General features: G+C 51.3%; 1 protein-coding gene across 9 annotated transcripts in view; it reads right to left on the bottom strand.

Annotated features, from left to right (window-relative positions):
- The window catches only part of SMCO4 (single-pass membrane protein with coiled-coil domains 4), a 76,944-nt gene that overhangs the window by 49,226 nt on the left and 6,708 nt on the right, over positions 1-21,010 (bottom strand). Inside the window, exon 1 of one of the 9 annotated variants that reach the window (XM_044943356.1) lies at positions 2,390-2,414. The exons of the other annotated variants lie outside the window; for them this stretch is intronic. The gene's annotated coding sequence lies outside the window, so the exon portion shown is untranslated. Of the gene's footprint in view, positions 1-2,389; positions 2,415-21,010 lie in introns of those variants that run through there. 9 annotated transcript variants of the gene reach the window in all.

The following is a 21,010-nucleotide window of genomic DNA, read 5'->3' as shown; positions in this document are numbered from 1 at the left end:
CTGAAATGCCTCCCCAGCACTGTGCTGGGTGGGGGACAGGGGGATGGATGGCCCCCAGAGGCGTCCCATCATCTGAAGCTGAAGCCCTCCCCTTCATCTCTCTGACCTGGCTGAGGGGTCCAAAAGTGGCAAAACCAGCGTCATGCTTTCCCCTTGTAATTTCCACACAGGAGGCTGCCTCAAGCTTGCAATGGTACAGGACAACCCCGCACTGGCAGCTCCGGATAAACAGAGGCAGGAAAAGAAAACCATTTTAACATCCTACTGTTAGTGTGCCAGTCGCTCAGTCACGTCCAACCCTGTGTGACCCCATGGACCGTAGCCTGCCAGGCTCCTCTGTCCATGGGGATTCTCCAGACAAGAACACTGGAGGGGGTTGCCAGGCCCTCCTCCAGGGGATCCTCCTGACCCAGGGATCGAACCCAGGTCATCCATATTATAGCAGGCAGATTCTTTACCCATCTGAGCTACCAGGGAAGCCCACATGACTGCAATTATTGCCTTGGAGTGAGATACCTGGGGCTTCATAATAAATTCTTCCCTTTTACTAAAAAAAAAAAAAAAAAAAGATTCAAGGGGAGCCCTGCCTGGCCCAAGTAGGTCAAGGGTCTGCTTACAGCACAGAGACAAATCAAGAACCACTCCTGGCAGGTCCCAAGTTCAGACAGAGGAAAGGTGCTTCCCCAGAAAAACAGGAAGGGTCCACCAGTCTCCAACAAAGGAAGAAGGCTTATTTAAGGCAGATGAAATAACACCATAAACATAAGTACTCAGAAACCCTGCACACACAACTGGTAAGCCACTGCTCTTCAGATCCCAAGTCCAGTAATCTCACTCATTCTACACCACAGCTGACATTATTTGGGCACTAAATTGTAAAGCAATAACAGTAAAGAACAGCCAGTGTAGAATAAGGTGCTAATTGTGCAGTAAAGATGCTTAGTGCAAACAGAATTCAGAGAAATCAATGCACCCTTTTACATCCATGGAATATTCTAAAACTAGAGATCTCCAAAGAATTGACACTTTTGAACTGTGGTATTGGAGATGACTTTTGAGAGTCCCTTGGACTACAAGGAGATCCAACCAGTCCATCCTAAGGGAGATCAGTCCTGAGTGTTCACTAGTACGGACTGATGTTGAAGCTGAAACTCCAATAATGTGGCCACCTGATGTGAAGAACTGAAACTCATTTGAAAAGACCCTGATGCTGGATAAGATTGAAGGCGGGAAGAGAAGGGGACGAGAAGAGGATGAGATGGTTGGATGGCATCACCGACTCAATGGACATGGGTTTGGGTGGACTCCGGCAGTTGGTGATGGACAGGGAGGCCTGGCATGCTGCGGTTCATGGGGTCACAGAGTCGGACACGACTGAGTGGCTGAACTGAACTGAACTGAGAGATCTCCACACCACAGTTTTGTGCTAGGATGAAACAGAAACCATGTTTCTTCATCAACGAGAGCCAGGCCTGCCTCCCAGCTCCCTTCTGACTCCCTACAGCTGAGTAAAAGGTCTCTCCTTGGGTCCACGACTTTTTACTCCTCTCTGCCCAGGTGACAACTAAAGGCCCTGCTTCTCAGGAAGGAAGCAGAAATCAGGACACAAACCCAAGTCGACCAAGATGAAGGCAAGGGCCCAACTCTCTGAAGCGACTAAAGGGCCAACACAGAAGGCAGGGCCCACACAGAAGGCAGGGCCCGTGGGAGGGAAGGAAGTGGAGGGGCGGGGGCCCTGCAGCTCGCCGGGGGTTTCCTTCTTCTTCATCAAACACAGCTCTCACCCTCACTGCTGCTTCACAAATATTCTTTGCTGTAGCTGGTTCCACTGGCTGCACGGGGTTATGATGACTTCTAAAAGCAATCCAAGAAGTGGGAGCTTTTGATCCTTTTCTCAGTGGTCTAACCTAAACCTGGATCACTGGAATCACCCCCACTTCTCTGCTTCCAGCATCTTGCTTCTCTTCCTGAGCTGTGGCCACTTCATTGTCTCCCTCCACAGACCAGAGACAAACGCTGGTATTTACTGGGCGCTTCCCTGGTGGCTCAGATGAGAAGGAATCTGCCTGCAGTACAGGAGATGCAGGTTTGACCCCTGGGTCAGGAAGATCCCCTGGAGAAGGAAATGGAAACCCACTCCAGTACTCTTGCCTGGAGAATCCCATGGACAGAGGAGCCTGGCGGGCTACAGTCCATGGGGTCGCAAGAGTCAAACACAACTTAGTGACTAAACAACAACATGGTAATGCTATGTTTAACTTTTAAGGATCTCTTTAACATGTCTTGAAAATAGGAAATGCTACAAAGAAAAGCCAGAAGGACTCTGAAAGCAAAAAGCAAAATGCAGTGAGATCAAAGAAGTTAAAAAAAGAAGTTTGTCTAGTCTCACCCCTTCTTTCAATAAGCTGAAGTCTGGGCACAAGGAACCGAAACAGTACACTTCTTCTTAAAAGGCTGAGAACACTAGCAGGAGAAAGCTAAGATATGTAATTCTTGTTGTTCAGAGCGAGCCGCGAGCCCAGGGCACAGACGCAGCCTCTCTGCACCTGCCTCACCGGCTTTCATGCGGCTGATCACCGCTGACGCTTTAGCAGGACGGCCAGTGGCAAGACGGAAATGTGGAGGGGCTGCACCAGAAGAGGCCACTTCGACACCTTTAAATTAAGTGAAGAAGAAAATAGTTCACTGAAGGCAGAGTGAGCTAACCACAAATGACAAACCGACTCTTCTGACACAAGCAAAACACCAGCGTGACGGGGACGGCGGCGAGCCAGGAGACAGGCAGGAGCGCCAGCGGTGCTCGGGGGGCAGGGGGTCCATAAACAGCAACTCAGTCAGCTCGCTGTGCATGGCTCCCCACAGACACACCTGAAACACCAGCGGTGGCCTGAGATTAAGTCCACATCCCTGCTTTTGGCCAAAGCAGAGTCTAGCAAAGATGCATGTGCAAAAGGCAGAAGCACTCCCAGATTAGCTCTAGCAAGCCCTTTAAAGTTCAAACTAAAACCAAGGCCAGGAAGGAAACAAAGCGAAAGGTAGCTTATTATCAATCAAAAAAAGTCTCCTTTTTCACGAGTGGCTCTGCCTGGTCACTTCAGATACAGACAGACCTGGTGCTTGGACTGGGGAACGTGATAAAGACAAATACAGACGTGACTTAAAAGCCAACAGCAAAGTGGGCTTCCCGGGTGGCGCTAGTGGTAAAGAATCCTCCTGCCAATGCAGGAGAAGCAAGAGACACGGGTTTCATTCTTGCCTGGAATATTCCAGGGACAGACGAGCCTTGTGGCTACAGTCCTTAGGGTCCCAAAGTGTTGGACATGACTGAGCACGCATGCCAGCATGCACACACACACACAAACACACACACACGCCCTTACTTGTAACATCCCTTATGTGTGAGCTTCTGGAAAGTCGAGACTTAACTCCCACCTACCAGGCAGACCTATGGTCTGAATACATGGGAAAGAGTATAGAAAAGCACAAGGACTCATTTGACAGAGGCAAGGGAAACAGACATACGCTGAGAATAATATAAAATCTAGGTTAAAAAAAACAAAGGTTATTAGGACAGAGAGCTACAGGTCCTTGATAAAGTGGGATTCTCCTGGCACCCAGCATCACGTCACTCAGGCCCGAGAAAAAACAGAACGCCTGGCTGCAAAGCGGAGTATTAGAACTAGAAGGAGAGTGTGACGTCTGTGCCCCTCCTTTGTTTTAGAGAAAACAATACTGAGGTTTGGAGAGATTCAGCAACATATCCAGGACTGACTGTTAACAACGGCAAAGCCAGGCCTATAACCCTGGTCTCCTGGAAGGCCTTCCACTAAACAGTATTGATGATGGTGGTGCTGGTGCTGGTGCTGAAGAATTTACCAGCAAACATTACAATGCGGGCTTTACATGTATTATCCCATTCAATCAATCCTCAACAAACTATAAGGCGGCAGCAGTACTTAGGTGGTGCCAGTGTCAAAGAACATGCCTGCCAAGACAGGAGACATAAGAGACCCGGGTGCAATCCCTGGGTCGTGAAGACCCCCTGGAGGAGGACATGGCAACCCACTCCAGGGTTCTTGCCTGGAGAATCCCATGACAGAGGAGCCTAGGGGGCTATGGTCCATAGCGCCGCAAAGAGCTGGACAGGACTGAAGTGACTTAGCGCACGTGCAGTACTATTATTAGCCCATTTCACACGTGAGGTGCAGAGAGGTTAAGCTACTGGCCCAAAGTCACACAGCTACTGGTAGAAGCAAAGGGAGATGTGCAACAGCATGGATGAACCTGGAAAGCATTACGCTAAGTGAAAGAAACCTGACACAGAAAAACAGATAAATCACAGCAGGATCTCACTGATATGCAGAATCTAAAAAAGTCAAAACCCATCACAGAACAGAATGGTGGTAGCTGGGGTCGGGGGCAGGGAGATGATGGCCAGAGAGAACAAACATTCAGTCATGAGATGAATACATTCTAGGGTGTAATGTGCAACATGGAGACGACAGTTAATAATACCAAATGCCTAATTTGCTACAAGCGTAGATCCTCAGTGTTCTCACCACACACAACAGAAGTGGTGACTGTGTGAGGTGGCGCATGTGTTAATTTACTTGATTGCAATAATCATTTCACAATGTGTATGTACATCAAATCATCTTGTGGTACTCCTTAAAAATATACACTTTTTATTTGTTAATTATGCCTCAGTACAGCTAGGAAAAATAAATAAGAGGGAAAAAAGCAGCACATGAAGGATGGAAACCTAGGTCTAGTTGAAATCCATGCTCTTGACCCTTATATTAATATTTGACTGCCTCCAAACAAGGGAGGAAGTCACATTTTTAACTAAAATGTACACCAGAAACTTCTTATCACTGGGTAGTTTTTATTGTCTATCACCTTGCCATTCAAGATTAAAAACAAACAAACAAAAAAAAAAACAATCTGTACTAAGGGATATAAAGAACAAAAATATTTTAACTTTGGTGAGAAGGCTTAATACTCTCCAGCCCAGACAACAGAACTGATTAGACTCAGACCTGAAAAATTAGAGGCTGGAGCCAAAACACGTCCCTTTGGGATTTTGTCTGGCATCTTGCACTTTCAACAAGTTCCATATTTATTTTCACAGAGCTAATTCTGACTGGATAGTGGTGCTGCCAGGCCCAGTTGGTGATTTCAGAAATCAGTGTTTACCAGATCTTGGCACTTCCACTAAAAACATCACAGAATCACCAGTTCAATCATAAGCGTGGCTACGTTTAGTTTTAGAAAACAGTTATTTTTGAAAATTGTCAAAATGTAAAAAATGACATTAAATGAAACTGATGCTTTTTGATTAAATAAAAAGCATCTGACTTTTGTAAGAAATGCCATTTATCTTCTCAGATACCACAGTGAGAGTGCCATCTCATTGTACATGGAGATGCTCTGCTCTGTAAGCTGCAGAACCAAGAATGTCTCCCTGCAGACACCTGCCCCAGCGCAACACCACAACCTTTCCCTGCACAACTGAACCGCAGGCTCGGGCTTCCGGTCCCTCCACGATCTACACCAGTCCCAGAACTGCAGCTCCACAAGGGCCACCTGCCGCAGGCCCCCATGAGTCAGAATCCTCAATGTGCATCACAAAGACAAGGGCAGCAGAGAAGGCTTCCTGTGCACGATCAGAGGCCCAGCGCTGTGTGAAGGCCCTGTGCGCTCGAGCTCTCTCCTCTCACGCCCCCCACACTCAGCAGGAGGTGCCCCTCTTACCGCCATCTTTAAAGACAGAGACACTGAAGCTCAGCAGGGCTAAGGGAGCTGCCCTGGGCTGCACACCCAGACGCTGCACACACACACACACAACCCAGGTCCCTCAGACGTGAGCGCCCAGCCCTCGGCCCCCTCACTCCGGGGGCTCTCCCTCCCCTCAGATGTGAGCGCCCAGCCCTCGGCCCCCTCACTCCGGGGGCTCTCCCTCCCCTCAGATGTGAGCGCCCAGCCCTCGGCCCCCTCACCCCGCAGGGCTCTCCCTCCCCTCATGCACAAAGCCCAGGAAGGCCCCCCTGCCATCTCCTCAGACAGCGCAGGGCAGGTTCTCACTTCCAGTCTGAAGGGAAAACGCTAGGGGTTCTCCCAGACAAACCAGCTGGATAAAGGGAGCATTAAAGGAAGAGAAAACATCTCTGCCCTTAAGAACTTGACCGTCTAAGCTAGAGGGCTCTAAACAAATCCCTGTATCTCTAGGGCATTTCCGGTCAGCAGTGTATTTCCATCATCATCTGGGACACATGCACACACACGGAGCCTGACTGTGTGTGACGCGCTGACACTTCCTAACCTTCTTTCCTTTTAATTCGAGTATAGTTGGCTTACAATATTACAGTCGTTTCAGGTGTACAACATAATGATTCAATACTTTTATAAATTATATTCCATTGAAAATTATTATAAAATATTGGGTATATTTTCTGTGCTGTACAATATATCCTTGTGTGCTCAGTCACCCAGCTGAGTGGGACTCTTTACAATCCTATGGATTGTTGCCCGCCAGGCTCCTCTGTCCACGGGATTCTCCAGGCAAGAACACTGGAGTAGGTTGCCATGCCCTCCTCCAGGGGGTCTTCCCGACCCAGTGATCCAACCCGTCTCTGTGTCTCCTGCACTGCAGGCGGATTCTTTACCGCTAAGCTATCAGGAAAACTCCACAATATACCCTTGTTGCTTATTAATTTTATACATAGTAGTCTGTATCTCTAAATCCCATAGTCTTAGGTCCCTTTGCTTTTTCTTGTTGTTGTTGCACCACACACACGGTTTATGCGGGATCTTAGTTCCGTAACCAGGGCTGGCACCTGTGCCCCTGCACTAGGAGTGCCGTCTTAACCACTATACTGCCAGGGAAGCCCTTTTTTCTTTTTTAATGTGTCAACCTACTAACTTGACTCTGTGACTGTAGATTCTGGATGATAGCTTGAAAAGCCCTGCTCCAGAATGCCCTATTTTAGCTCTAATTTTAAAAATAAATAAAATGGCAAAAAACAATCAGGAAGCTGGCCCTGACATCTAGCTTAAGTTTCTTAGGCTGCCAGGTCACTTCAATGCGCACGGCTGCACACGTCCTGGGGCGGACACAGCAGTGACCAGGGTGGCCGAGGGCCTGCACCTGGAGTCCTCTGACCCGCACCCACGCGCTGCCCGAGTCCTCCAGATTCTGGCCTGTAAACTGGGAGCCAACGCCACTCACGCCCGAGCTTGTCGCAGGCCACCTGCCCGGAAGCTGGTCCCCGCTGCTCCCCGCTTCTCAGGAGGCCTAGGACGCAGGCGAAAGGGGGCCAAGCCTAGCCTGTGGGACAGGCCCAGCCCCCAACCCTGGCCTCTGCCTCGCAGCGCCTGACGCCCCCCGGTGGTTGCGGGCAGCTCTGCGGCTGCAGACTGGCCTGTGGCCCCTCCACCACGCCGAGGGCCACATTCAGACCTCACCTCTCAGGGACGAAAGGTCTGTTTTCTATAGGAAGCATGACACATGAGGTGCCTAAGCTATGACGGGGCCTCGGCCAGGCCCTCAAGCTGGGCAGATGGACAGGTAAACAGGTGACCATATAACCCACTGGGCCAGGCAGTGTAACTGAAACCCAGGCATCCAGGGAGAGCGCAGCTCATGCTGGAAGGCCCACTCCTTAATCCTAGCTGACTTTTTTTAGTAGGAAAAAACCACAGCTCACAAATTGCTAATGTATTAAGAATCAGAAACTACCACCTCCAAGCCAAGTCTCAAGCCCGGAAGAAAAGCATCCTTGTCTGCTCTTGTTGTTGTTTAGTCACTAAGTTGTGTGCGACTCTTTGTGACCCCATGGACTGTAGCCCACCAGGCTCCTCTGCCCATGGGATTTCCCGGGCAAGAATACTGGAGTTGGTTGCCATTTCCTGTTCCAGGGGATCTTCCTGACCCAGGGATGGAACCCACATCTCCGGCATTGCAGGCAGATTCTTTACCAAGCCACTGGGGAAGCCCATCCTTGGATATACGGGCAGCAACAGCAAGCAGGACCGTCACGACTCCAGCACCGCCTCCCTGATGTGACTGTACGCTCCCTGAGGCTGGAAGTAAGGTCACCTGTTCAACATCACAAGACTGGAATCTCGAAAGATGGAAAATCGCTGATTGCCTTTCCGGTTCCTCTGGAACTTGCTCTATATTTGTCCAGAATCAAAATTACAAAAGGAAGGAAGGGTGGGTAGGATGAAAGGCCTCCTATGAGGTGGTCAAAAATAAGACTGAATCTGCTGGATGCTTAAGTAGGTCTTCTGAAAGGTGAGGCCAGAGGCCTCAAAGTTAAACTTTAAAAGTCATCTTAAGATTATAAGTCACTGTATATGTGTGTACTAAAAGTATTCATGTGTCCAATGTGAATACTTGAAATACGTGTTTCTCAGTATGAAGATTCATTTTGATATTTGGCAAATCTAATACAGTTATGTAAAGTTTAAAAATAAAATAAAATTAAAAAAAAAATAAAAAAATAAAGTTCACACACAAAAAAAAAAAAAAAAAAAAAAAAAATCTAAAAAGAGGGTTACCACATGGCCCAGCAATCCCACTGCTGGGCATATATCCAGAAAAGATGGAAACTGTAAAGATACATGCACCCCACTATTCATAGTGGCACTGTTTACAACAGCCAAGACACGGAGCCACATGACAGATGAAGGGATAAGAAGACGTGTTATATATACACAGTGGAATATTACTCAGCCATAAAAAAGAATGAAACAATGTCATTTGCAGCAACATGGATGAACCTAGAGATTACCCTAAGCGAAGTAAGTCATACAAAGAAGGACAAATACCATATGATAACACTTATATGCAGAATCTAAAAAATCACACAAATAAATTTATTTACAAAACAGAAACAGACACTGCAAATAAAACCTATGGTTACCAAAGAGGAAAGGGGAGGAGGAAGAGATAAATTAGGAATTTGTGATGAACACATATAGACTACTATATATAAAATAGATAACCCACAAGGACTGTATATCACAGGGAACTGCATTCAGTATCTTAAGCTATATGTATGTGTGTATGTATATAACTGAATCACTTGGCTGCACACCTGAAACTAAAACAACATTGTAAATCTCCCGTGTGTGTGATACGCTTAGTTGCTTAGTTGTGTCTGACTCTGCAACCCCATGGACTGCAGCCGCCAGGCTCCTCTGTCCACAGGGATTCTCCAGGCAAGAATACTGGAGTGTGTTGCCATGCCCTTCTCTAGGAGATCTTCCCAACCCAGGGATCGAAACCAGGTCTCCCGCACTGCAGGCAGATGCTTTACCGTCTGAGCCACCAGGGAAGCCCAAAATATCACACTTCAATTAAAAAAAAAAAAAAAAAAAAAAACCTGTTTCCAACATCCTATTTTGGCATTTCTTCATTTTTTTAAACTACTGGGCTTGGGCGCTTGAGAGTGGCCATGTGGTTAACAAGGATACCCTTAGAGCTCTGGTCCCAGCAAATGAAGCAAATGTCAGCTACCCAGCTCCCAAACCAAAAACCTTAGAAAATACCCGGCTAAAGCAGGACTCTTAATGCTCCGTCCTCTCTCCCTCGCTTTGGAAAAGGGAGTGTCCCAGGGAGGTCAGTTACTAAGGCTCTCGGGACGGTGGGAGCGCCTCAGGCCTCTGCACCCGAGTTACAGGCCTGTGATCTCTCCAAGCCGTGCTGGCTTAAAATCAAGACAGAAAGCAGTAACCTGTTCACTGAGTTCCGGGCGATTTCATGTACGCTGTCTCGTTTACATCTACTCAGCTCCTTCAGATATTATGATGATGCCCAGCTTAGGGGACACAGATGCAGAGGTTGAGTAAAAAGCCAGGAGGTGACTGGGAGGGACACTCAGATGGGCCCAGACGTGGCCCCTAGGCCCCACGGCGTCCTTGCCAGCGGGGGCAACACATGAAGAGGGCACATGTTCACTCTCAGAAGACAACTGAGTTTTAGTTAATACCCCTGCTGATGTTTTGTCTGAAACATCAGAGAAGCCTATGCAGTATGCTACCTAAAGTCTCAGGTTTGTGATGTCCCTTGAGAACCCATCCGGGGATGTCCCTGGTGATCCAGTGGTTAAGAATCTGCCCGCCAATACAGCGGACTCGTGTTTGATCCCCGGTCTGGGAAGATTCTTCATGCTGCAGAGCAACTAAGCCGCGTGCCTCAACTACTGAGCCCATGCTCTGCAACCAAAGAAGAGAAGCCACGGCTGCTGCACCTGGAGAGCAGCCCCAGAGCTCTGCAGCTCGAGGAAGGCCACACGCAGCAACGGAGGCTGAGTGCACTCAGTAAATAAACAAATAAAATTTGTAAAAAAAGAAAAGAAAAAGAACCGGTCTGTGAGCTGGGGTCAGCAGTGGCTCACTCTGGGGCAAGCCTGTGCACAGCGCCTGAGAAGTGTGACACGCCCGCGATGCACACACGACAGGCAGCAGGCTGACTGCCGGGGCTCTGCAAGACGCGCAGGGGGAACAACTGCAGAGAGAGACAGGCAAACACACACCCGAAAGCTTGTGTTTACTCCCCAAAAACGCAGGGAAAGCAGAGTCCTGAGGACAGAAGGATGTCCAGGCGGACAGGCCCTGCATCCCAAGGAGTGGGTGGAGATGACTCCATCACCACCTGCGTCTCTTCGTAGACCTCACCGCCCCACCGCACTCACCCAAGGCCTTAGGCAAGAATACCCAGAGAAAAAAGAGGGAAAGGGGAGAAAATGAGAACAAAGAGCAAAATTCCCACAATTCTGTGGTCCATCAGATCAGAGAGCTGGCCTGAAACATGGCTCCATTTGCACACAGAACCTCTGAGTCGGGAGGCCGGCGCCCTAGCGCCCACACCTGTTCCCCTCCGGGGGGAGGTCACTCCTGCCTCTGAACAGGCCCAGGAGCTGCTACCCGACTCCCCGCTCCCAGATGGGCTCCCAAAAGCATGTAGAGTGAGGCAAGAGGCCGCACTGGACAGACGGACCTGGGTTCCTCTGCTCAGTGTTATGCGGCAGCGGGAACGGGAGGGAGCCTGGGGGAGAATGGATATTTGTACAACTGTGGCTGGGCTGCTGTGCACCTGAAAATATCACAGCACTGCTAATCAGCTATGCTCCAATACAAAATTAAAGGTTTTAACGAAATTAAAACAGAAAGACCTGGGTTCAAATCTCTGGTGCTGCTACTTACACACGGGGTCTGTTGGCATCACCTGATTCTTGCCTTACAAAACAGGGACAGTAATTCCTTACTTCCAAAGTTGTTGTGAGGAGTAAATGAAACAACACACCTAAAAGCCTTGATCGTCAACCAGCCGCTCTTACTAACATAAGCAGAAGCCACCCAGCCCTGGGTAATAACTAGATCTCATTCTTTAAAAGAAAAAGATTTCAGGAAGTTAATGAGGACTGACCATTTTCAGAAAAATCAAGGCTGTGGGGTGGGGAAAACTATACTCCCTCTCCTTCTGGAAGGATTCTGAAACCTCTCCACCACCGGCGCCCCTACCAGACGGAGAAGTGGCTGGCAGGTCTCCTTACCTCCAGACTCTTCACACTTTATAAATATACCACACGACCCAACAGAGAGTGCTCGCTGCCAACCTCCTGGGCAAACAAGCCCAACAATATTTGATCCGGAAATTAAACGTCCAGGCAGCCCAGCCACACTCAGTTCAAAATAGATCTCTGTGACCTACTTAGTCTTCCAGTACCATTCCCAACGCCAGACCCAGGGGGGCGGGCGGGTCCGCTGACTTCCGCAGGGCCCTGCACAGCACCCCAGCTTTCCTGTAATTCAAAACATGCACTGAAACAGTGATGGCTCAAGAAATTATCTTGGGAGGGGCCAGAAAGAAACCTTAGCTTAGAAACAGCTGATTGAAACAGTTGTTAAAAAGCAAAGAGTCTCCAAGTCATGACGACAATGCACCCCTCTGACCAGCTCCCATGATGTATTTTCATTCATTTAAACAAAGGCTACCACCTCTCTTGACAGTCCATTTTCAAGCTACCTATCCGTCACCCTCACAGTTGTTTCTGGAGTATCGATACCTTCTCCAGGACACAATGGGCTCCTTGAGACCCTGTCTTCTTTATCGTGATATTTCACAGCATCTTGGTGCAGCGAGAAGCAAGCACCGCATTCACCACCACTGCCTCACCAGCAAGTCTTCCAGGTCCCACCCACTCCCACGCTTGGCTCCTCAAGATTAGGGACTAGAAAGAGACAGACTTTAAAGATGAGAAAGGCACAGAAGACCAGGGAAAGCTGCTACATAGTTTCAACCACCAGGTAGCTACCAAACAGACCTCCTCTATTATAATTCATTTCACTAGGGCGGTGTGACCCTTGGGGCAGGAGACCAGGGAACCAGGGAAGTGAATCCAAGGGCCTTGGCAGAGTCAAAGCCAGTAAAATCCCAGAGCATTCCAACATACAGTATGAGGCAGACAATGGAACACTGTCTTTAACTAACTAGGCAACGGTGGAGGAAGCAAGCTGAGGGCCAAAACCAAAGAGAACAAGTCAAAGCAAAGCTGCTAGTCTTCACATAATCCACCCTCCCCAGGTCTCCAGCATCAGCAGCATAGACTCCTCTCCCAGACTGAGCTCTCAAATACCATCCCACGAATTTACTTGGTAGGCCTTTAGTTTGTTTAGCACTTTGACCCCATCATGACATTTAATCCTCTGCGATCACGAGACAAGCAGAACAAGCATTTTCATCGCCCACTTAGAAATGAGGAAATTGAGGCCATAGCATGTCTACCCCATGGTAAAAATCAGGTCTACTGCACAGACCTTCTAACTCCAAGTTCAATGCCTTTTCTCTAAAATCACTCGCACAGTATGCCCAGGCCTGGGAAAGCCAGGTATCTGAGCTCCAGCCCTCTGGTCTCCAGCCCACTGGCCCCTACGACTGAGAACCTTCTGGATACAGAACTCTGACACACAGGCCACACACACACACGTCCACCTGCTTAACAAACAGGTGCAGAGAAATCACCGACCGTGGTGTCACTTACGTCAGCCACGGTGCCCCAAGCCAGGTGACCACCCGCCTGCCTGTAAACACACTAAACCCAACTCCAGAGCTTTCAAAGGAGAGACACACACACACTGCTTTCCGCAATCAAATGGTGATCGCGGGGCAGGGTAGGTAATCACAGACCCCAGCAGCCACAAACCAGAGATCCTAGACCTCCGAGTACCAGCACCCTGGGTCTACATCCTGTTTCCGGGACTCCTTACTCTCTGTGACCTTAAGCATCTTTGTTTCTCTAAATCTCAGCTTCCTCATTTCTAAAATAAGGAATTTAAAAAAAGGATCTCATGGTGAATATATTTCATGCCACAGAACTGAAAAATGGTTAAAAAGGTAAGTTTTGTATATTTCACCACAATAAAATAAAATGGGCTAGCATTTATATTGTTAGAGAACCTCACAGGTTCATAACAAGGATTAAATAAAAGTTTAATGGCAATTCTTATGTGTGTAGCACATACTAAAGCATAATAAATAGCTATTTATTATTTATAGTAATTTTAATATTAATAGCTTTTATTATCTAGGCAATATGTGCTCAACATGGAAAATGCTGAAAAACAAAAAGATAAAAAGAATCTCCTTTAATACTAAAATCCAGAAGCAACCACTGAAATAAAATTCTTTATGGTATTTTTCCAAAGCATAGATATTTTGTAAATTTGTAATATAATATATAGTCAACTTTGTCATCATTATCCATTCTTTTCTGAAAAACTGCAGAAACAACTCTCTCTACATCCAGAAATAAAGGGACTTTGTTCAGGGCAAGGATCAAAAGTTGCATGAAACTTGAGGCAGGAACACAGAGCTCATGCTGAACAGCTGGGGACACCTGCCCCCAAAGCCAGGAGGGAGGTGTCCATCAAACCCCGGCCACCTGTTCCTCCCTCCCCATCGACGCTCACCCGGAGAGCAAGACCCCGGGGTCTGGCCAAGCAGGACAAGGGCCATGGGGGAGCCCATGGGAGCTCTGCGCACCATGTCCCCGCCCTCGGGAGCTCCTGCAGTGACAGGAAAGCCACTGCAGGCAAGTCACCCTGGGGCCTGTGCCGCAGGCTGCGGGAGCACAGGAAGGAGACACGCGTGACAGCCGTCCCATCCAGCCCCCGGTAAGGAGGTCACCCAGGCCCAGGAGACAAGTGACGGCCCCAAGGCTGCAGGGATGAGACCAGTCCCGACTTCGGGCCAGAAGGCTGAGCTCTCAGGGTCCTGAGGTAGCTCACAGATGCCCAGTTTAAACACACACACACACACACACACACACACACACACAAAGAAACCATCAAGGCCAATATCCAGTATGTACGTACAAGTCCTTATTTACTAGGTGCTTAGGGCACATCCCCAGTGGCTCAGCATTAAAGAATCCTCCTGCCAATGCAGGAGACGCAGAAGACTCAGGTTCGATCCCTGGGTGGTGAAGATCCCCTAGAGAAGGAAATGGCAACCCACTCCAGTAGTCTTGCCTGGAGAATCCCATGGACAGAGGAGCCTGGCAGGCTACAGTCCACGAGGTCACAAAGAGCCAGAGACAACCAGGCAGGCACACACTGGGAGCATGTCAGCACAGAGACAGTGGTGCCTGGGCACAGGACAAGGAGCTTGTTTTACCCAGACCCTGGGACTCTGCCTGGCTCCCATCCGTGGGCAAGGCCTCTCTGCCTCTAATGTGGAAATGAGGCCAGACTCCACCGACTCCTGGGGACGCCACATGGGCCAAAACTTTCCGGAGTTCCCTGCAAAGAAGGAAGCTCTTCTGCTGGGCTGGGGAAGGAGCCCCAGGACTAACTCCGGAGAAGGAACCACGATCCCACAAAACACACTTAAAGGTTCTGTCCCCTGCGAGGCATGGCCTTCCCCCACTTTCTTTTGGAGGAGTGAGTATTCTGTTGGGAAGCAGGGGCAGGGAGCGAGCGGCACCCCCAAGGCAATTCCTGAAATCCAACAGAGGAGCAGCTGCTCCAGGCACTGGGGAGTTCTATTTCCATCTCTGCTTACACGTAATTATCTCCTAAAGCAGTGCTCCCCGGAGGGCTGGCAGCGCCAGCGGCCCCAGCTCACCTCCTGGACTGGCTGCCCCTGCACCAGCATCACAGAGGGAGGCCTGGAAGACAGCCCAAAGCAGGGCCACCCGCGGCCCACTCCTCCCAGGCCCGGACTGCAGCCGTGCCAGGCCCTTTCCTCTGGAGACGCGGAGAGGAAATCAAACGGGAGCCAGATAAGGAGCTCCGACGCCGAGCAATCCATAGCTATGAGTCCCCAGGGGCCACGGGGGCCAAACCAGCCCAGGCCGGCCAGCCATGCCCGGGGCGCTTTCCTTCCAACAACGACGGGGCTCCGACGCGGGCCCGAGTGCTTTCACAGCAAATAGGAACGACAGCGCACAGCTCTGCATGCTCTGCGTGCCGGCGACGAGCTGGGGGCAGGGAGGGCCTGGGTGCCCTGACGCCGCCCGGGCGCCCCTCCCGGCCCGGCGCTCTGCAGGCCAAGGGAGGCAGCCTGAGGCGCTGACTCCACTCTTCTCACGGTGACGGGGTCCACGGAAGGATGCGGGCCCTGAGTGCCCTGGGCGCACCGGCCTCAGTCAGCAGTTTCTACGCCTGCTGGGGCACGGGCACCGTCCCGGGTGGCACCCCCCAAACCGGGCTTGCGGCAAGACGCGCCCCGGCCTCCTCTGCTCTCTCTTCTTGCCTGTGATTTCCGCATGGGGAGCAGGTGATGTACAGGCATCTATGAGGAGGCAGGACACAAAGGAGAGGGCGGTGGGTCAAGGGTCAATAGAGCAGAGAGAGACAACTGCCACAAAACACCCTGGTGCCTGAACATGGCGCTGCAGCGGCATCTAAACCCGGAAAAGCCTCAACCGGCTGCCCACCTGCCAGTGATGCTCTCGCTGTGCTTGCGGACTCGACACTGGCTCCTATCCCACGGGGGCAAAAGGCCCCCACCCCAAACACACACACACACAACTTCCACCTCCGCGCCCCCACACCAGCCTGGCAGGCGCACGTGTCTACCTTGAGGCCTCTGTGGCAGCTGCCCCCTGGCTGGACCGCGTCCCCGCCACACTACAACTCTCCTCAGACATGACTGCTCAGCAAGGCTGCCTGGACCCGCTTTCAGTGCCTCACCACCCCCTGCCCCAGGCGCTCCCCTGATGTTTCAGCAACTATCCCCACCTCACACACTGTTCTGGGTCCACCAGTGTCCCCACAAACCCACAGCCACCTGGAACCATATGACCCCTTCTGGAGAGAGGGCCTTCAGATGTACAGGTTAGGGCGAGGTCACGTGGAGGAGGGGGCCCGCAAAGAAAGAGGGGCCACAGACACAGGGAAGATGCCATGCGGTGACGGAGGCAGGGAGCAGAGGACACAGGCACCCCCAGGAACGGGGGAAGCAAGGGACAGGTCTGCCCTTTGAGCCCCAGGACAGCGAGAGAACAAGGCCTGGTTTTAAGCCATCTGGTTTGCGGCCCTTTGCTGCAGCACACTAGGAAACTGGGATGACCATGGGCTGTGACCAGCTATTTATGGTCTGTTGCCCCTCACGAGAAAATAAGCCCCAAGAGAAAAGGATTTTGATCTCTTTTGCTCGATGTCAAATGCCCAACGCATGGAATAGCATCCACCTGAAAAAATGTATTTGCTGGACAGGTTCTGAGTGAATGAGGATAAGCCTAGAAGGGAGGTGGGGTGCTGCACCCACCCTACAGAGGGCACAACTGAGGGGCTGGTGTCCCAGCTCCACTCAGAGACAGAAGAGCCAGAACCAGAACTGAATCGAGACCTCGTTCATTCCTTTGAGAAGCAACCTTCAGCTCCTCCGGGCGCCGAGCAAGCCACTGCCATGCGAGCCCTTGGTGAGCACACGCGTGGAGTGGAATGCAGGAAGCTCAGGCTCCAGGAGTCCCCTGGGCAGGGCCGCAACCTGACCCAGGCCACCCCAGGGCCGTGTCCTCGCCTGCAGAGTGAGGGCAGCCGGCCGGCCTGCTGGTGAAGACACAAGTGAGGCCTGTCTTTCCACGCTGTCTCTGCAAGGCCCTCTCAGGCCCAGGGGCCAGAGGACGGCCATCCAGCGGCTAATGCAGGGTGGCGCCTCTGGCACTCTCCGAGTGCTGCTCTGAAGTCCGGCTCACACCTCAGGGCACTTGTGCTTACACGCCCCACAATCACACCCTGTCACACGCACAAGCGCCTGGACTCACAGTACCCAGAGCTCTGCAAGCCCTGTGGTCTGCGAGCCCACCTGTGTCCCTGCTGGGCAGGCGGCTCTGTTCCTCCCCCACAAACATGGGGCTCCCCCAGCACGCTCTGCTTTCAGGACCAAAGTTCCCTTCTGCCCCCTGGACCCAGGCAGCCAGGGTCCTCTGGAACCCTGGGCACAGCTCTGCCCACACTCAGCCGGCAGGCCTCTCTGGTTTGGGGGAACCGTCAGAAAACATAGCAGGGACTTCAGAAGAACGTGCCATCGCACCCGCATGCACTGCACACACACGTGGTCAGGGCAGGAGACCCGCGGCAACGGCACCCCAGGGCCGGCACTGTTGGGAGCGCAACCAGGCAGGGGGTGAAGCGAGAGCCCCCACCTGCGGGCTACACTTCCCGGCCCTCCCTGCAGCGACCTCAGCTCACAGGGGCCCAGAGCAGCAGACGGCAGACTCTACAGGGCACCCCGAACACTGCATGGTTCTATTTTCCTGCAGCTAGAAGAGGCAGCACGTGGCCCATTTACCCAGCATGGAGAACAGGGTAAAGAGCCCCAAGCCTGGAGCCCGGAGCCCCATCCCACCTACACGCTGAGCCACCAGGCTCACAGCTGCATGTCCCCTCTCACAGCCGGGCTCAGCCTCTGAAACAAAGCGGAGAGGCTGTAAGAGGATCCGCAGGACCCAGTCACCCTAAGCAGGGGGCCTCTTCTCTAACACCCCACAGCAGGGCTGGCGCAGGAAAAGAGCCCTGAACCCTCCACCCCATGGCATTCCCACAGCCCTGCCTGACCCGGATCTGCCTGTATCCTCCTCGACGTTACCAGACAATGTGCACTGCTACATTTAGCAAAGGCAACACTCGTTTGTTCGTTTAGAAACACTTATTAAGGAAAGGGGTTTCCCAGGTGGCTCAGATGTAAAGAATCCACCTGCAATGCAGGAGACCTGGGTTCAACCTCTGGGTGGGGAAGATGCCCTGGAGAAGGAAATGGCAACCCACTCCAGTATTCTTGGGCTTCACTGGTGGCTCAGCTGGCAAGGAATCTGCCTGCAATGCGGGAGACTTGGGTTTGACCCCTGGGTCAGGAAGATCCCCTGGAGAAGGGAATGGCAACCCACTCCAGTATTCTTGGGCTTCACTGGTGGCTCAGCTGGCAAGGAATCTGCCTGCAATGTGGGAGACCTGGGTTTGACCCCTGGGTCAGGAAGATCCCCTGGAGAAGGGAATGGCAACCCACCCAAGTATTCTGGCCTAGAGAATTCCCACAGATAGAGAAGCCTGGTGGGCTATAGTCCATGGGTCGCAGAGTCAGACACGACCTAGTGATTAAACCACCATTAAGGAAAGGAGAACACAAATGAAAGTGGTAGCTGCTTACTGTTGCTGAGTGCATGCTAGTAGTGTGCTGATCTTCACAAACACGACTCTCTGAATCCCCGCAACAGCCCTGTGGGGTGGGTGCTGATATAACTCCTGGTTTACAGATGAGGAAATCAAGGCCAGGAGAAAAGACAACTTCACTTACATCACACAGCCACAGAGGACAGAGTAAGAGCTGGAAGTGGAGCCTCCTCCCACCCCACCCGCGCCTCCATCACTCCTGCCTCCTGGCCTTCTTTGAACGGCAGGTGCAGGATGCTGTCATTAAGTCAGAGCCTCCCAGAGCCCACTGTGCGGCTCAGCCCACAGGGAAAGGCCAGGTGAGACGTCAGGACGTGCCCTCTGCCCACCCAGGCCGCCCAGGGACCACCCGTCACTATCTTCCCAAGCGAGCCGGGAGGGGCCAGAGGGGCACCGCCTGCTGCAGGGACAGCCCCGCCGCAGGGTGCTGCTTCATGCTGGGGTGCTGCTTCACGCCCAGAACAGAGGCTGTCCCAAAGCCAGAGCGCCTGACTTTCTGGCGTGCACTTCCCTAGCTCAGCTCCCAGGCCTGGCACCTCTGCCTCGGCTATGCAGAACAGAACTGCTATCAACGCGCTACTTACAAGCACTTGCCTCCTTGGGGAGAGGCTTGCGGAAAGACTCTGGCAGGTCACGCCAGAATTAAAATGATCCATTACAGTGCCCAGCCTCTGGGAAAAGTGGACAGAACATGAAACCAGGAGCCCTTGCTTCCACTGCCACATCCCTACCCCTGTCTGCAGGACACCCTGAGCAGAGCCGTGGTCCTGGGGGCTCAGCGTCCCCATCCTCCAGGACTATGATGCCCCCCCAAAAGTAAGATCCGAAAGCCAAGTGAGTCTCATAGCCACACCAGCGATGGTGAAATGCCTACTAAACACTATCCATTTCTATCATCTAGCAGAATGGCAGTCCAGGGGGAAGGGGCGGCCTCATTATCTATTGGTACTTTAAACCAGCCCAGCCCTCAAAAGCACAGCGTGGGGATTCGCTGTAACAGTTCAAACATGTAGAACCTGTGGCATACTGATTCCACTCCTAGAGAAATACACACATGTGTACAACAGATTGCATGTATGAAGATATAATAGCAAAACTAACGAGTTAGATTATGTCTATCAATGGGGGACTGACTCATAAATTATGATACATCTATAAATATTTTCTAGACAAAGTAAAAGAGAGAAGAATGCATGAACAGATCTGTAAGATCCATTATATACAAAGATAAAATAGTGAAACAATATATATGATGCAATCCAATTTATGCCTACAGAAGAAACAAAGCGGTATGTTTCTGGGTCTGGACAGGCTGATGGAAGTTCCAATCAGTCAGGGCTGAGAAGTTAGCAGGGAGGGAGGGGCCCCTTGAGAGAGGGGGTCCCAGGGGAAGGAGAACTCTGTATCTGCTGCTGTGGACTTCACTAAGTGATTGGGAGGGTGGGGTGCAAGAGTGTAACAAATTCATGTATCACTGAGAAAAAAGGCAACAATCTGATTGAAAAATACCACCACCACCAAAACAGGGTTCTTTTGTGTTCTGGGGTGAAGCTGCCTCCCCAACTTGAACAAGTTTGGGGCCATACTCCCAAGGTCTTCACAAGAATGAATAATGAAGTTCAAGTGCAATCTCTAAGCCACAGAGACAGATGGGATCAGGGTCTACAGGGAGGAAGGGCAAGGTGGACGGCAGCGCTGTGGGAGCTGCAGCTGCCCCCCGGAAGCCACTGGGCTCCAGGAGCCACTGTTCTGAGACTCGCCTCCCTCTCACCCCATGGGATAAGAAGAAAGTGAGAACCAGGGTGAAGGAGAGTTCCTTTTCCCACAGCAGAGGGGTGGTCACCCACTGTTAGCAACAGAGCTGCTCCCCAGTGAAGCTGGAGAAAAAGGGAAAGCAGGGAACGTATCAGCCGTTAAGTCGTGTCACACTCTGCGGCCCCACGGACTGTAGCCCACCAGGCTCCTGTCCATGCGATTCTCCAGGCCAGCACACGGGAGTGGGTTGCCATTCCTTTCTCAGGGGACCTTCCCAACCCAGGGATCAAACCCAGGTCTCCTGCACTGCAGGTGGATTCTTTACCGTCTGAGCAATTTTCCTGCCAGACTCCTGAGGCTCCAAGGACAGCCAGGCTGGCAGCCCAGCGTCCACACATTCAACTCCCTCCGAACAACCAGTCAAGCCTCCCTTCACATTCAACACTGAAACTGAACCGGAACACACATCAGAGGGTTCTGCCAACAGAACAAGAACAATGTGGTACAAGGAGAGATCAATCAGTGATATCCTGGGTAAAGACAGTTACTCTTTCTGCTTGTCCCTAGTAAC

Source organism: Bubalus bubalis, chromosome 5 (assembly GCF_019923935.1).
Source record: "Bubalus bubalis isolate 160015118507 breed Murrah chromosome 5, NDDB_SH_1, whole genome shotgun sequence".
Lineage (NCBI taxonomy): Eukaryota > Metazoa > Chordata > Mammalia > Artiodactyla > Bovidae > Bubalus > Bubalus bubalis.
Note: the sequence above shows the minus strand (reverse complement) of the source record. Positions and strands in the feature narration are given on the sequence as shown.